At 39.0% G+C, this 16,663-nt stretch overlaps 2 protein-coding genes across 5 annotated transcripts in view; one reads left to right on the forward strand and one right to left on the reverse strand.

Annotated features, from left to right (window-relative positions):
- SERPINI1 (serpin family I member 1) overlaps window positions 1-1,988 on the reverse strand; it is a 71,745-nt gene extending 69,757 nt beyond the window's left edge. The window contains exon 1 of one of the 2 annotated variants that reach the window (XM_042954581.1): window positions 1,298-1,988. The gene's annotated coding sequence lies outside the window, so the exon portion shown is untranslated. Of the gene's footprint in view, window positions 1-1,286 lie in introns of both variants that reach the window. The other variant, XM_042954580.1, reaches the window with a different exon arrangement.
- Window positions 1,989-2,168: 180 nt separating this feature from the next.
- PDCD10 (programmed cell death 10) overlaps window positions 2,169-16,663 on the forward strand; it is a 46,572-nt gene continuing 32,077 nt past the window's right edge. Inside the window, exons 1-2 of one of the 3 annotated variants that reach the window (XM_042954583.1) lie at window positions 2,169-2,311; window positions 11,621-11,804. The gene's annotated coding sequence lies outside the window, so the exon portion shown is untranslated. Of the gene's footprint in view, window positions 2,312-4,753; window positions 5,051-11,620; window positions 11,805-16,663 lie in introns of those variants that run through there. The other 2 variants (XM_042954582.1, XM_042954584.1) reach the window with 2 other exon arrangements.

Consider the following 16,663-nt stretch of genomic DNA (forward strand, 5'->3'; position numbering starts at 1 on the left):
CTGTGTGTGCTTTACAAAAATAAAATCCTGAAATACTAAGTAAATGAGGAAAGCATGAAAACCAGAAAACAGAAGATAATTACCCCACTGTATTGGCCCTAGTTAAAAAAAAAAAAAAAATCCAAATTATTCACCCAGACCCTGGAATACACAACTGTCACAATGAAAGCATTTCAAAGGAAAACGTGCTGCAATATGCTACTATGATTAAAAGCCGTGTAATCTGGAGAACCTTGGAAACAAAAAGAAAATGACTAGGAAAATAGCTATTTACATACTTTCTAAAAAGAAAGCCTGCAATTTTATCATAGTTGCACAAAGGTAGGTATGACTTTCACCTTTACCTAGTATTAAAACATATTTTCATCCACAGGTATTTAATAACATTCAGAGAAATTGTACATGGTTTAATACCAAGAATAAACTATTTTTTTATGATACTATTACATGTGTTTTAAGCCTGAACCCATCACGACACACACTAAGGGTAACCATTTAGCACATACCCCCTTAACAGAAAAGATCCTCGCACAGCTTTTCTTGTACTTTAGTTTTTTTTTTTTTTTCAAATACATAAATATTACCAGACCCAAATGAGAGAATAAGAAGCAGCAACGAAATACACCATATGTTCCCACTGTAGGCTGAGTCCTGGTCTTTGTTCCAATATTCTAGAGCCACTGGAAGGAAAGCTAAGTATCCATCCATTAAAACATTTTTACATTATCGCTGGCAAAGTTATACTTCTGATAGGTTTAGTCATCTTGATTATTCTGCCTGCATTTGCTTGCTTAATACAGATCTCTCTCAATTTTAGGAACCTGCAGTAAACCACCCTGGAAAACAGGTCGGTGGTAGGACAATCTGATAAAACGTAAGGGGTAGACACTGAAGAAGAATGCAAAGTTATTTTCCTAGTGAAAGAGTTCTGAAGTAATTCTATATCAATGACATTTTTTTTTTTTAACCAGCTACGCACCTACCCAGATACCATCAACCTCATCTTCAATTATCCGGGTTTCCCTAAATCCTAAGATCTCCCAAAACAGTTTTAATGGTGTAACTCACGCCAAAAACACTTAACCACGCCCTTTATACCCACAATCAAGCCACCTTTTGCTTTTTCCCCCCTTCAAAGTCCAAAATGTACGTATTTCATCTAAAAGGGTTCGCACCCGTTCCCTAACCCGAGTCAGAGACTCTACCTGTGCCTTGACAGAATTCCTATTGGAAGACGCTTTCTCCTGGGCAGTATGAGGACGCCCAGAAGAGGCACCCACGCTTACCTCCCACACACCTGCAACCCCTGGTGGGATGCTGGAGCTGATGCTCGGAGGACTGCGCTCCGCTCTGCTCGTGTTCCTGCTCTCGTCTCTCCCGGGAAACTACAGTCCAGACTGCGCCTCAGGCTGCTACAGTGAACTAAGCCCCGCCTCCCCCTCCTCTAGTTGGTGAATTCGGCAGCTGTTGCTCCTCCCACTGCTGTTCCTGCTGCTGCCCCGGCTGGTGGCGGCGGGAAGCTGCTGCCCTAGTACCTTCCCGCTCCCTGCACTTCTGCAGCTGTTCTGCCCCTTCCCTTTCCCTGGGGACCCTTCTCTCCTCAGTCAGTGGCCTCACACCTGGAGCTGCCTCCCTGGCCCGGAAGCCTCCTCGAGGAGCCCAGGCTCACTCTACCCCTCCGCGACCCGCAGGTCTGGCCGCCTGGTGTCTTTGGGGCTCTACCGCTTTCGGGGAAGCTGCCCCTCCGGCCTGAGCGCATCCCCACAGAGCCCCCTCCCTCTCTGCCGGCGATTCCCGCGTTGCTTCCTCTCCCCCCGATGCAGCGCCCACAGCTCAGCCACCCCTCGTTCCCCACCTCAATCTCTCTCCCCAACCCCCTTCCTTCCTCTGCTCCGCTAGCCCGCCCCCACAATGGGTGAGTCGCTGGCAGGGCCGACCCAGCACCCTGATTGGCGCAGGTGAGCGCTGACCCCTCCCTTCCCCCCGCTTTTCAAGCACCCTCTCTATCCGTCTCACCTCCTCCCGCAAAAGCAGGGAACTGTCCTTTTATTGGGTAGAAGTGTCCCCACCCATCGCCTTAGGCTCTACCGCACGGCCTGCCGGGAGTTGTAGTCTTGCTTGTGCAGGAATTGCAATCGACGCCGGCGAGTGGGACTACGAGTCCCCATAGGCCCCTGCGCGACTCCGGCTGGGCAGGATTCCGGACAACGCCTGGTTCCTCTCGGGTCCTTCCGGCGTCGCCGGAGTGAATTGATCCGGGAGTTGAAGAGGGCTCCAAAGGTGGGAAGTGAAGTCAGTGCCTCAGTTGCCGGTAAGGTGTGGCTGTTCTTTCCCAGTCTCTGTAGCCCCGAGCGGAGCAGAAGAGGTCTGGGGTCACACAGGGGCCGTGGCTGAGGCACTTGGGCTTGGTTCTGGCAGGCGGAGCGGACGGGGCTGGGAACGGGGCCCTATGGGCGTAAGCGAGGTTACCCTACGCGAGTGGCGTAAAGCGGGTTTGTAAATGCTGCCTGCCCTGCTCGGGCCTTGAACGCCTCCAGGAAGTCTCCTCTAGGTGGGGGCGGGAGGGGAAGGGCGAGGTTGGCCTTTGGTGCCCCCGGAGAAGGGAGAAGGCGGATGTGTCTGGGGTGGGGTCCTCTGAAGGTGTGGCTTGGGGCGGGGAGATGTGGCTGCTGTTTTCCCCCTGCTTTAGAAGTAGGATAGGGAAGGAGTGGAGGAGGGAAGGGGCGCTTGGGAGTCTGCTCTTGAGGTGACTCAGGTTATGCCCTTTGAAAGAAGAGAACTGTAGAAGGAAGAGTCAAATGTTGACAGAGACCTACGGATTCAGTTCTAGTTTCATGATGTGGCCCCTCTAAGGAGGCAGTTTTGCCTCTGAGCAGAAAACCTTAACCCTCCTAGATATAAGTCCCAAGGTATCTTTACACCCGTTCTGTTTTCAAAGATACCGTTTCAAAGATGCAAATGAGAAACTGAAGGGATAAATGACGTGCCCAAGGTCACACACGTAGGGACAGATCTGATCTAATCCAGTTGTAATCCCGCTTCTGAATAGAGCTGCCGCACCAGAAAGAAAAGGGGTAGAGAGGTTGGTGGTCTTTTGAAGTGAGTGGGGGAAAATCGCAAAGTAATGCATTTTGTGCATTTTTAAGAAGCCCTTTGTGAAGTGAAGAGTTTTTTGAGTTGGAGAAATTCCTCAATAAAAGAAGGACACATTCTAACTTTTTGGAAAAATAATGTTGAGTTTCAACTTACTTATTAGAAGTATATTAAGTGATGAACTGTACCGCCATTTTATTTTATTTTTTTTAATGTTTACTTATTTTTAAGAGAGAGAGAGCGAGTGGGGGAGGTGCAGAGAGAGAGGGGGACAGAATCCCAAGCAAGCTCTGAGCTGTGAACACAGAGCCCAACTGGAGGCTTGAACCTACGAACCCTGAGATCATGACCTAAGCTGAAACCAAGAGTCTGTCACTTAACCCACTGAGCCACCCAGGTGCCCCTGTACCACCATTTTAAACAGATAATGAGATAGGAGAATGTCGAAAAAATATATCCCATCCTTATAGTTACAAGGCATTCCTTTCCCTTCGTACTGTAGGACTGACTGTTTTTACTCTCATTTTGTAAAACTGACAACAGTAGTGTAGGAATTCTTTCAAAAAACTTATTTTACACTTTTTTTCAAATAATAACAGCAACAAGAGAGTATAGTGTGCACATTATTAGAAAAGAATATACGTTGCATTTTTTGGAAGTAACATCACATTTTTGTTGATCTCTACTTTCCCCTTGATTTTCTTGACCCTGGTGTGGGTATGTGCACGTGCATGTGTGTAAAAACGTCAGGCACTTACTTATTTTATTTTTCTTAGCATTACTTACGACTTTTAATTCATTCTATTTTATGTTAAAGAATGGGAAAATCGGACGTTTACATTTTGTATTAAGCAGAAAGCAGTCTGCTTGTAACAGTCTTCTCCTTTATAATTGTTAGTGTGACCATGTATGAATGTTCTTATTGGATAGTTCCTTAATACACTTTTAGGTGTATGTTTTTTGACATCAGAATTTCTTTGTGATAAGTTTATATACAATACTTAGGCATCTAGCTAATAGTTAATCATGGTTTACTACTGTATATGTTAACCATTGAAACTGCTGATTTTTTAATGTACTCTGAAAATATTATCAGCAGTGTTTGACTTTTGAATGCAGAAACATTTTATAGGATTAGAGATATATTGTTCCCCGTATGACTGAAGTTAAGATGGTCTAGAAGTTAACATAACGTTTAAAATAAAGTGGAGGTTTGATACTATAGAATGAAGTTGGAATTCTAGGAATAACGTAGCATCATGAGTAATGCAGGACACAAGGAAAGGAAGATCAACTAAACAAGTAGAAAATTTATGTGGGGATAACTATGCTATATTGGAAGGATATGGTAGTTTACATAGACTGTAAACTGAACATGAGTTAGTGATAGTAAAGCAAGAGTGTTAATATGTTTTCTAGATGGCAGTGTAGATGTTTGTTTTTTTGTTGGGGAAGTGTAAAGTGAGTTCTCTAACTTTTGGCATGCAGCTATGAAGTTGTGGAATGAGCTTTTGACCCAAAAGTCAGAAAAATTTGGAAATAAGTAAAATTAATTTAATGCACTTGTTCAGTATGTGTTAATTTTTCTCCTTGTTTCAGTTCTGTCATTACTCGTCATCTCTGACGTCCATTACAGTTTTGATATTTCATCTATATTGCAGTGATGGAATAATGTTTTTGTTGCATTTATCCTCTTTCAGTCACATGCTAAAATACTGTGGTCCTTTTGGATCTCTGCACATTGAAGTAGTTAGGGTTCACAGAGTTATGCGTTCACTTACGTTTTTATCGTAGTTTGTAGTTCACCAGTGTCCACATTTGTTCTTATTTTTGTTTTCAGGAGCCTTGGTGTCAGCTTTTGGACATCATCTCTTACAGGACTTAGGATGTCTCCATATGCATCTATTTTTAAGTATAGAAAGTCGTGAGAACAGGACTCTGTATTATTCTATCCCCAGTAGGTAAAATAATTAAGTACCTGTTTATACAGAGAATGAAGAGTTTCAGATTGGTTAAGTGTAAGGTCATTTAACTAGTGACTGGTGGGACTAAGGCATAATCCAGGTCTTCTGATTGTAGACCTTTATATTATAGAATAAAGACTCAGTGCCTGAAATTATTTATTTTATTTAATAAAATTTTTTATATAATTTATTTATATAATAATATATATTTATTTAATAAAAAATTTTTTAATAAAAAATTTATTTATTTTACGTGATAAAGGGACTTAAAATTATTTAAATATTCAAATACCCTTATTCTCTTACTCTGTTTAATGCTGTAGTTTATCCTTTGCCTCCTTCCTAGCTCTCCATCTTTGTACCCAGCCTTTCTTACTTATTGCACCTTTCAGTTTTTACATATGTAAGTTCTTTCCTGACTTGGGAGCCTTTATACGTGTACCATCTCCCTGCTGGACTGCTCTTCCTCCCCTTCCCAGATCTGGCCAACTCCTAGTTAATTTGCAGATCTCAGTTTAAATGTCATTCCTCTGGGGAACCTTTCCCAACCTTCTTTGACTCCTCCTTCCTAAAATTAGAACTTAACTATAGTAAGTTCCCACTGTATCTTCATCATACTCCATACTTCCCCTTTGTAGCATCATCACAGTAGGAACTCCATCATTTCTGTAATTCATGTGATACATGTCTGTCTCCCTCATTAGACTATAAGCTACCTGGGTAGGGTCCTGTCATTTGTCACGTGCCTTACCTCACTACTTACACAGTATCTGGCACAAAGTAAGTTTTCAGTAAATACTCACTGAATGAATGCATAAATGATTGAATGAATGAGTACATCCATGGACAGTGCCTCCAGCACTCTGCTGGGGACAAAAATACAGAAATAAGTAAAACAGACTTGCTTTCTACCTTTAGATGAAAGGACTTATGACAGAAGTTTTATAATACAAATTGTAGAAAGGGGCACCTGGATGGCTCAGTCAGTTAAGTGTCCGACTTCTGCTCAGGTCATGTCTTCCGGTTCGGTTCATGAGTTTGAGCTGAGCCCTGCATCAGGCTCTGTGCTCACAGCTCAGAACCTGGAGCCTGCTTCAGATTCTGTGACTCCCTCTCTTTCTGCCCCACCCCCACTCGTGCTCTGTGTCTTTCTCTCTCAAAAATAAACATTAAAAAAATAAATTGTAGAAAGATGTTTGGTTTTTTTTGGAGATCTCTAAAATCAGAATAGATCGTTTTCTATAGCAAAATGACAAAGGAGTCATACTCTGTTACAGCAAACTTTCTGTACAACAGAGCATTTTGGAGACCTTATCACTGTCCTGCTTTTTGCAGGCAACATTCATTATAACAAAATACAGATGTGGAGGAAACTAACTGACTTTTAATGGATTCTACGCTTCCCTAATGTGATCTCATTTTGTCCTCAGCAGAATCCATGCTGCTTTTTCCTTTGTTGTTTCATTTTGTTTTTTAACCATGGCATTTTCTTTTGAATTTTACTTTTAATATCACCTGCTTTAGACATGGTGACTTTGTAAAACTGAGTAGTGCTTGTTTCAAAGAAGTTAATATATTTTGGGCTTCTTGAAAATTTTCATATTTCACTGGGTCTTAAGGTAATACCTTATTTACTTTAAACCTATATACTTATGAGAGTAAAAAGATCATTATTTTAAAAACATGCAAACTAAGTTTCAGGGATAAATTTGTGTTAGGTTTTAGTCGTGAAAACAAATTTCATAATCCTTTCAGTACTATAATAATCTCAGAATAAATTCAACAGCTCTGAGTTGCTGTAACCTTACATGCTTTTATGAATTTGCCAATTCCCTGTCCCACAAGATATTGTCAAAAAATGATTGCTGGTATTTGGCTTTAAAATTTGATGATGCTCTCAGTTTTTATTAATAAATAGGTCTTTGATAAGTCCTGAACTGACTTTTTTAAAAAGTCAGTTTTTATGTTATTTGAATCTTGGATTTAAAAACAATCATAATGGGGCGCCTGAGTGGCTCAGTCAGTTAAGCGTCCGACTTCAGCTCAGGTCATGATCTCATGGTTTGGGAGTTTGAGCCCCACGTCAGGCTCTGGGCTGACAGCTCAGAGCCTGGAGCCCACTTCAGATTCTGTGTTTCCCTGTGTCTGCCCCTCCACTGCTTGCACTCTGCCTCTTGCATTGTCTCAAAAATAAATAACATTAAAAAAAAATTTTTTTTAAATCATATTTACCTAGCATAACCAATATGTGGAGGATAAATCTGAAGTACTGCTTCTTACATGTTTTTAGATCGTTAAGGTCATGATAATAAGTAATGTTATGAAGAATATTAAGCTAGGGGTACTTGGGTGACTCAGCTGGTTAAGCATTCACCTCTTGGTTCTGGCTTATTTTGGTGAGTTCAGGTGCCATGTCGGGCTCTGCACTGGCAGCATAGATAGAGCCTGCTTGGGATTCTCTCTCCCTCTCTCTGCCCTTCTCCCACTCCTATTGTCTCTGTTTCTCTCAAAATAAATAAACAGACTTAAAAAATTTTAAAAACAAAGAATATTAAGCTAATTTCACAGTAAATAAGCTGTAAACGGGATTTAGAAGTTAAAGAGTGCAATTGTTAGTGTATATGACTGCATTTGAAATGTTAATAGAAAGTTACAGTCTTAGGTACTGAATTTTTAGGGCACATCACAGTGTAACCAATGAAAGCACTTTTATTGCAGCAAGTAGAAATAATTTATTTGCAGAAAGGTAAACAATGTAGTTGATGGTCCATTTTTTTTTTTTTTATGGAAAGATGGAAAAATTTAGTTTTATAATTTTAGCTACAAAATGAATTTCATCTTCAATGTAATATAGCATTACAATCTTACAAGATCATTCATATTTTTGGTTGGGTAACTTTACTACCCAAAGAGCAAGTTGAATCTATTCAGTCTCAATCTCATTCTTTACTATAGTTGTTTAGAACCAAGTGTTAATATTTAAAAGGAAAAAGGGTGATTTTATCAGCAAGCTTATGAATTATTGGGGAACAACAGTAGAACATATTAAATGGTAGTCACTATTGTTTGCTGAGGCCAGTGCCTTGGAAATAAGTTTACCAGAAGTAAGTATGGATTACATAATAATACTTTGGTTCATTCATTTATCAAATATTTATTGAGTATATATTACATGTGAAATTGCTCTAAGTGTTTAGAATAAACTGGAATATAATCTGATAGCAGCATTCATTGAGCAGTAACTCAGTGCCAGGCGTCAGACTAAGCATTTCACATGATATCATATAATCCTTGCAACAGTAGAAGTAGATGCACTATTATCCCCAATATAAATGGGAAAACTAAAGTACAGAGAGGTTAAGCAACTTGCCCAAGGTTATATATAATCAGTAACTGCTTAGAATTAGGATTTGAATCCAAGCTGCCTCACTCAAGAGACCATATTTTAAATCATTGCCATAAAAATTATGTCAATGATTGAGCTCTATTGGAAGGCAGTTAGATTTAGAGTTGCAGTTACAGAGAACTTTTATATTAGATGGTAAGGTCAGTATGGCAGGCAAAAATTACTTATATTCAAACTTACTCTAAAAAAAATCTCTTAGGGAGTTACACCTTGAAGACTAACATAACTTTAACCCAGCCAGTTTTCTTTAGCCATGGAATAGATTTACTTTTTCCTTTGAGTAGTAGGTGAAGTATTTGACTTGTTATTCAGAGCCATGTTGGAAAAGTAGTATGTATATAATATGGGCATCACAGTGTGGTGAGCTGCTCGTTGTGAGAGGTACTGCAGCTGGGAGTCTGGCAGGGGGAATAGCAGATCCATGTCTTTTCTGTCTTTCATTCTGGGGCTTATGTGTATGGAATGGAATTATGAACATCTATGTATTTCAATAGTTGTTTTTCTCTGTTTTCTTCAAAAAATGTTAAGCATGCACGTGGTGTTGAACTTGCTCGGTGAGTATGTGTATAACATGAGGCAGGTATACTCACGGAGGTATGCAGAGCGGCAGCTCTACATGGCGTATTTCTTTATTGTTCCTCTTCCCTGCCAGACACCACCCTCAAGGGCACAGACTTTTCTGACTTCATCACCACATCTCCAACTAGCGCTTGCTGACTTAGCCTGACTATGCCAAAGTACTGTACTAGCTGCTAGGAGATAGAGAAAGTAACAAATCTTCTCTTTAGGGGAAAGGGATGGAAAAACTGTTACGTGGGCATTTAGCCTTTCTAATATGTATATTTTTTCTAATTTTTCCTTTTTATCTTTCACCCTTTCTTACCCCTTTTCTTATGTATTTTTTGCATGCATCAATTCGTTTGGTAATTTTGGGCCAGAGCTGATACAAAGGAGAAACAATTACACCTTCTCTAACTTAGCCATGTGGTCCCTGGTACTGAAACATGCCTTACTACCTTATTCAACCACCCTGTGTTCAGGATGAACCGGAACTCCAGTGGAGATGGGAGTTAAGGAATGACCAAACCCTAAGATGTCACACCCCTGCTGCCTCCTTAGACTTATATAAGGTTGCTACAACAAAAAACAGTTGGGAGTGATAAATGAGTCAGACCTGACCTCTAGGCTGCAACTGCTGCCTATACTAGTTCATAGTGTTGCAAGGTTTAATTAATTTAATTCCAAAGCACTTTGAATTTTGCTGTGATCTTTTTGTTCAGAAATATATATGCTTTCTGGATGTCTTTATCCATAATAAAATTGGCATTTTGGCAGTGTTGTCAAAACACCAGATTTCTGAGGTCCTACCTTAATTTTGGTGTCCCTCCTTAAAAAATTAATTAGTTTGGCAAAGGAAGGGTACAAGAGGAAGTATGTATACAAGCAGATACCTTCGTTTCTTTTTGTGACTCCTAGCATTTGTATTGGAGATCAGTTAGGAGCTAAAAGTGAAGTTAACTGTTATAAGATAGAACCTTGTCTTTATTAGCTCCTAGTTTTAAGCACATGACCTACTCAGTCTGTTATCTGCAGCTAACAATTTTATCAACATGTGAGTGCCTTGTGGCAATGTTTTGGTGGAAAGAAATTTGGTAAGGTAAGGTAAAGAAAATACACAATGTATTTGGTAGAGGCCCATAGGCAATTAAGAGTCTGTAAGGTAAATCTTAGATAACTAAGATTATAAGTGATACAGAGCAGATAGGCCTAGCCCCTGTGGTACAGACTCCTTAAATTATACCTTCAAGCATAGAGAACATAGGAACAGTATGAGCATTTGAGTTTAGTTGAATTTCTAAGGTATTTTAAATGCATATTGTAGAAATTAAAATAGGAGATCACAAATACTGATAAAAAGGAAAATAGAAAGGTGTCCCTCAGATACTTGATGGCTACTCTGGGATTATGTGATTCATGAGCCACTAGATTAAGAGCTTTATAAGCAAAAGATGAACATATTCCAAGGGGACAACTTTGTTTCTTGCCCTACAACAAATGTTTCATTTATATTCAGACCAGGATTTAACGGAAACTTAGGCATTGGGATAGGAAAAAGACTGAGGATTGTCACAACTAAAGAGATGTGTATTTTTCCCCCTAAATTAGTTTTGTAGAAATATCTTAGAAGCCAATTGTTGCTACTTGTATTGTTGTTCCCATTTCCCATTAGGTAACTCAAAGGTAACTAGCCCTTTGATTTTGTTGTCAGCTATTCATTATCCCATATAGGTTATACCCTTTTATGAATTATCCTGAAGTCTTTGACTGCATCTTAATTTTACTCCATTACCCAGTCCGCTTCTGGGCCACAGTTTTCTTTTATTAAGTTGATCTATTTACATTAAGAGAATGAAAAGTAATTTTAATGTAGGCTTGACAAGTAATGTTAAAATTTATTTATTGACCAAATTCTCTTAAGTGTTCTAATACTGTAACTTGCTTTGGATGACGTGTAACCTTTTTTCCTGGTGGCCCAAGTAATTTATTTATGTCTCCATTTTGGCAAATGAGGGAGAAAAAGTTTTAAAAATATGCTATGTAAAGTGGGCTGTATAACATTGTGATATCAATATGAGGTTGTCATTGTGTGTGATATGCAGGTGTGGACTAGGCTGAGGTAAATGAGGGGCCTAGGGTACAAAATTTGAGGCACTTACTCTGTCATGCAAGTCAGAAGTAAATTGTGTGCTCTTAGGTGTGAGTTTGCCTCACCTTAGTTCCAATCCACAGGACATGTCAGGTGCGTGAATTTTATCTAAGATACCAATCACAATATGAATTGAATGCATATTGTGTGTCAGCTACTGTATTAAATGCTTAATATGCATTTAGTACTCTTAATAACCAGGAAGCTGAGTACTTCAGTCAGTATTTTCATTAATTTCTCACTGAATATAGAGAGATTAGTAAACAATAACACTCAGATCTTTGTTTTGAATTTGAGAGCTTTACCTACTGCTCTGTACTGTCCATCTGTGTGTAGAAATACTTAATTCTTGTCCATATAGATTTCTATATTAAACAATACTTCCCACACAAAAGAGACGATACTCTCCAAAATCTACATTCACTGACACGAAATGGTTTAACTTGTAAGGTGAGCGAGTCAGAAGTCTCAGCAGCACCAAATTGAAGATCTCAAACTTCTGCTGCTTTGTACCACTTGAAGCGACTTTGAATCAGAGCCCCATTCCTGCTGGCTTCAGTCTTCACTCAGCGTGGAGTCTGGGGGTCTTGGCTGTAAGCAGATTGACCCATGGATGACATATGGAGCAGGGCAGGTTAGTCTAGAAGTAGTTCATTTGGCAGACTAACATAACCTGTATGATAAGCTGGGGTAGCTCAGTAGCATATTTGTTTAAAATGTCTGTCACTGTTTTGTTTCTTAATGTTAATTTCTAAGGGCATTTCTTTCTAAGTTGTAAAATATAAAAATTGGACTAGATAATATATAATGGCTGGTATAGCTTTAAAATTTGAGGGTCTTAATATTTAAGTTTCTTAAATGCATAAGCATATGACAAGAGTAAGAGTAAATTTACTGATGAGAGATTGAGAACTGAATTATGGGAAAATGTGGGCTTAGAAAGGCTTTTGCCAACACCTAACCCTTACTTCTGGGACCATTCCCCTTTGTTCTTCATAATGCCTTGTTTACCGTGCTTGTGTCCTGATAGTCTAGAGCAGTGGTGTTCCAACTGTGGAGAGTTGTTAAAGAGCTCCTCTGAGAGGGAGAGGCTGAGGGGTAGGAAGCTAGTTACTTCATATGTTTATTGGATGAATGAATAGTTTAGTGTGTTTTACCTCTCTTGATAAAATATTTTATTTGAAAAACAAATAACAGTTCTGCTGTTTTAAAGAGGCTTAGAATCACTTATCCTTCACTATTTATCTGGCTTTCAGGAGTCCTTGATTCTCCTGGCTAGATGATTGTGCAGGAGACCTGATTTCTAGAAAGAGATCTGTTATTTCATCCGAGATAAAAATGTAATAGTAATAGCTAATATTGAATAATTGCTATGTGCCATGCACTGTTCTAAACACTGTATCTAATAACTTGTTGAATCTTCACATCAGCCTTAACAGAGGGAGACTGTTATATTATTCCCCTATCATAGATGAGAAAACTGTAGCTCAGACTAGTTAGATAACTTGCCCCAGGTCACTCCATCTAGTAAGTGGTAGATCCAGGAATGAATCTAAGCAAGTCTGGTTCTAGAGTCACTAAGCTTATTACCCACCTCTCTAATGACAGTGCTATTAATGTTACCTAAGTATAATGGAAACAGTCCTAATCCTGTTTTCCTTTAGGTAGCATTGTGGATTTTGAAGTGTTTCTTAGAACCCCAATCCTCTATAGAAAAATAAATTGTAAGCTTTAAGGGACTAATTTTTAAGTGTATGTTTAGAACCAAGTCTGCTTATTAGTTACGGAACACCTCTGTATGACAGACATAGAAGAATTAACAAAGAATGATAAAGGTAATAGAGTTAAATTTAGAGCACTTTTACATTTTGCATTTTTCCTTCATGGGTCATTGTATTCTAATTTGCCAGTGTTACCTGTTTTCAGAGACATCTTAGCTTTCAGATGATGTTTTAGTTGGAACCTCTCTTCTCAATTAATAGCTCATCAAATGCTTGTTTGGTCAGTCATGTTTGCAGAGATATGAACACTTACCTTTTTGATCTTATTTTTAAGAAAACTGTAGCTGGAGTCCTTCAACTAGATAGTGGTATCAACTAGATACCTGGAAATTGTGTTATGATAGAGAGGGTGCCTTTAAAAATTTGATTGAAGTGATAATTCATTGTGGAATGCGTACTTTCTTTGAATAGTTATTTAAAAGTGCAAAAATATAATATTTAGTAAATTACAGGTATTTATTATAGAGACTTTATGGTTTGATTTAGAAATTACTTCATCTTTTATTCTAACTATATCTCTTTCAAGTGTGCAGCTCAGCTTTTTTTTTTTATTTTTTAATGTTCATTTATTTTTGAGAGAGAGACAGACAGACCATGAGTGGGGGAGGGGCAGAGAGCGAGGGAGACACAGAATCCGAAGTAGACTCCAGGCTCTGAGCTGTCAGCACAGAGTCCCACGCGGGGCTTGAACTCACAAACCGCGAGAATATGACCTGAGCCCAAGTCGGACACTTAACCGACTAAGCCACCCAGGCGCCCCACGGCTCAGCTTTTTAAAGAAACTAAAGCATGGAGAGGTAAAGTGACTTTCTCAGAGCTAAGATGGTTTATGATGATAGTACCGGAATTGGAGCCCTTGTTTTCAGATCTTAATACCTAATGGTCTTTTTTTCCATAGCTCTGAACAAATTCTCCATTGATATTTTGAAGATGTCCAGAAAAAATATTGATATATGTAAACAAATATGGTGGCAAAGTGTCATATGTTACCCTTACCATTAACAAGAGATTGTTTGGGGGCTTTAGGGTGGGTCAGGTGTACGACTTGAGTCCTAAGCATACGACTCTTAATTTCAACTCAGGTCATGATCTCACGGTGGTTCATGAGATTGAGCCCCACATCAGGCTCTGCACTAGTAGTGCACTATCCACACAGAGCCTGCTTGGGATTCTCTCTCTGCCTCTCCCCCTGCGTGTGTGTGTGTGTGTGTGTGTGTGTGTGTGTGTGCGCGCGCGCGCGTACGTGTGCATTCTCACTCTCTCAAAGTAAACACTAAAAACCAAACCAAAACAAAAGAGATTGTTTCTAGATGTCCCTAACTGCAAAATTCAGCAAAAACTGAACTGATCGTAGTACACGTTCAGGGAGGTTGAGTTCCACATAACCTTACTAAAAAAGCAAACTATATATGGAAGAGAGTGAATCCTAGACAATATAATTTGCAAAGGAAGGAGAGAGATGTAGCTTTATCTTGAAGGCTTCAAGGTTATTTTGATCTAAGTAGGATCTTCTACTTAACCCTATTCCTCTGCCTCCCCTTTTCCTAGCTTTCTTCTCTAAACCTTTAGTCTCTTATTTAAAAGTGGTTACATTTTGAGATGAGAAGGCCCTAAACGATAGGTTGCGATATCAAAGACTCACCTTTTCAGCTGTGCAAAATGGCCAGACTGAGCTACACAGCCTTAAAATAAGTCGAGTTTCTCCAGGAGCCTGATGGATATGATTCATGATGCCAGGTGCTTAAGAGAAAGCAAAGAATTGTCAGGTATTTGAAACCTTGAATCAACCAGCTATTGGGGAGGATCTCTTTACTAGAATTTGTAAATAGTTTTTATGACCTGATAAAAAAAAATTTAGTTTCCTGGAGGGTATTATGTTGTGAAATTAGGCAGAGAAAGGCAAAAATCATATGACTAAGAGACAAAACAGATGAACATAAGAGAAGGGAAACAAAAATAATATACAAACAGGGAGGGGGACAAAACAGAAGAGACTCATAAATATGGAGAACAAACTGAGGGTTATGGGAGGGGTTGTGGGAGGGGGCGATGGGCTAAATGGGGCACTAAGGAAATCTACTCCTGAAATCATTGTTGCACTATATGCTAACTAATTTGGATGTAAATTTAAAAAAAAATAAAAAGAATTTTAGCTTCCCATGATATTACCTTTGAACCTCTGGTAGATCGCAGTAATAAAATTTTATTATCACTGAAATTTGGAGTTTCAAAGCATTTAAAATTACGTAGTTTTATCCCCTCTTTGTTTCTGCTGGGAAAACAAACCAGTGATTAAGTGAAACTTACACAAAGTCAGAACCAAAAAGAAGCCCTGTCTCAGGTACTTAGTTTTGTGTGCCCCTTCCCTGAGTCTCGCCTTGGCAACTAGTTTTTCTGACTCTCTAGGCACTGTTCTTTCCATACCAGTGCTTTTCAGCCTGTCCTGTTCACGAAAATCATCTGGGTTGTCTACTCAAAACACAGCTTCCTGGACCCTTTCTTGGAGATTCTGATTGAGTCATCTTGGGAATGTTTTTAATAAGCACTGAAGTGACTGTGATGGCTTAGGTTGTCCAACATTTAGGAACTGCACCACTTATGCACCCTTGCCCTTAGAGAAGGTTTTGCTTTCTGCTAAAAGCTGATACTTTTTGGATCTTGCTCCTATGTAAAGCAAGGCTAATCTATGTTGGAAATTCTTGCACTTTGAGAATTTTGTGAACTATTAAGTTATATGCCAATTAAGTCCTATGGTCTAAAATACATCCTCTCACCCTTAATAAAAATGAGACATTAGAATTTATAATCTGCAACTGTTTTGTTTCTCTAGTTTGATTTGGTTTTCATGTAAATTTCTTTTGGAATTCTGATTTTAGTTGCAATCATCTGATGCTAATATTCTCTTAGCTTACTGTACTAGGAAGAGCTTGGGATAACGAGAAGTAGTGAAAACTGGTAAATGTGACCGGTAAATTAAAATCTTTGTTAATAGAATTAATTAGATTTCTTTGTATGTTTTTGTTTTGGTAGGCTTGATATTTCAAAACTATTAGCAAGGCTGGTTTAACTTATAAATTGACCATCTCTTATTAATTTGTTCATTCAACAAACATTTATTAGTGTCTACTATGTATCTGCTGCACTAACTAAGGTCTGTATTGGTAAAAAGAAATATATTTATAAGTGGTAACATAAACATGAATCTGCTTCTTGCTAGAATGAATAAATTTCTTTTAGCTAAGTGTTCATGAGGAGATTGGAGACCCAAGCAAAATAAATAAATAAAACTTTCCTCTTTAAGAAAGGAAATGAAAGGAATTGTAAGAATTTAAGACCAGGTGAGGAGACTAAGTTCTGGAATTGCCTATAGAGAAAAACAAGGCAAATAGACCTGCCTACAAATGTTGTTTTGTTTTGTTTTGTTTTGTTTTGTTTTGTTTTGTTTTGTTTTGTTTTGTTTTAGAGGAGTGCAAGCCAGGGAGAGAGGGCAGAGAGAGGGAGAATCTCAAGCAGGCTCCACACTTCGCACAGAGCCGGATGTGGGGCTTGATCCATCCCACGACCCTGGGATCATGACCTGAACCAAAATCAGTTCAGAGTCAGATGCTCAACTGACAGAGTCACCCCCTGCTCACAAATGTTTTTAAGTGTAGAATTTATTTAGGAGCTTTCTTTTTCTCCCTAAGAACTTTGTATTTCAGTTCCAGGGACT

The sequence above is a fragment of the Panthera leo genome, chromosome C2 (assembly GCF_018350215.1).
Source record: "Panthera leo isolate Ple1 chromosome C2, P.leo_Ple1_pat1.1, whole genome shotgun sequence".
Taxonomy (NCBI): domain Eukaryota; kingdom Metazoa; phylum Chordata; class Mammalia; order Carnivora; family Felidae; genus Panthera; species Panthera leo.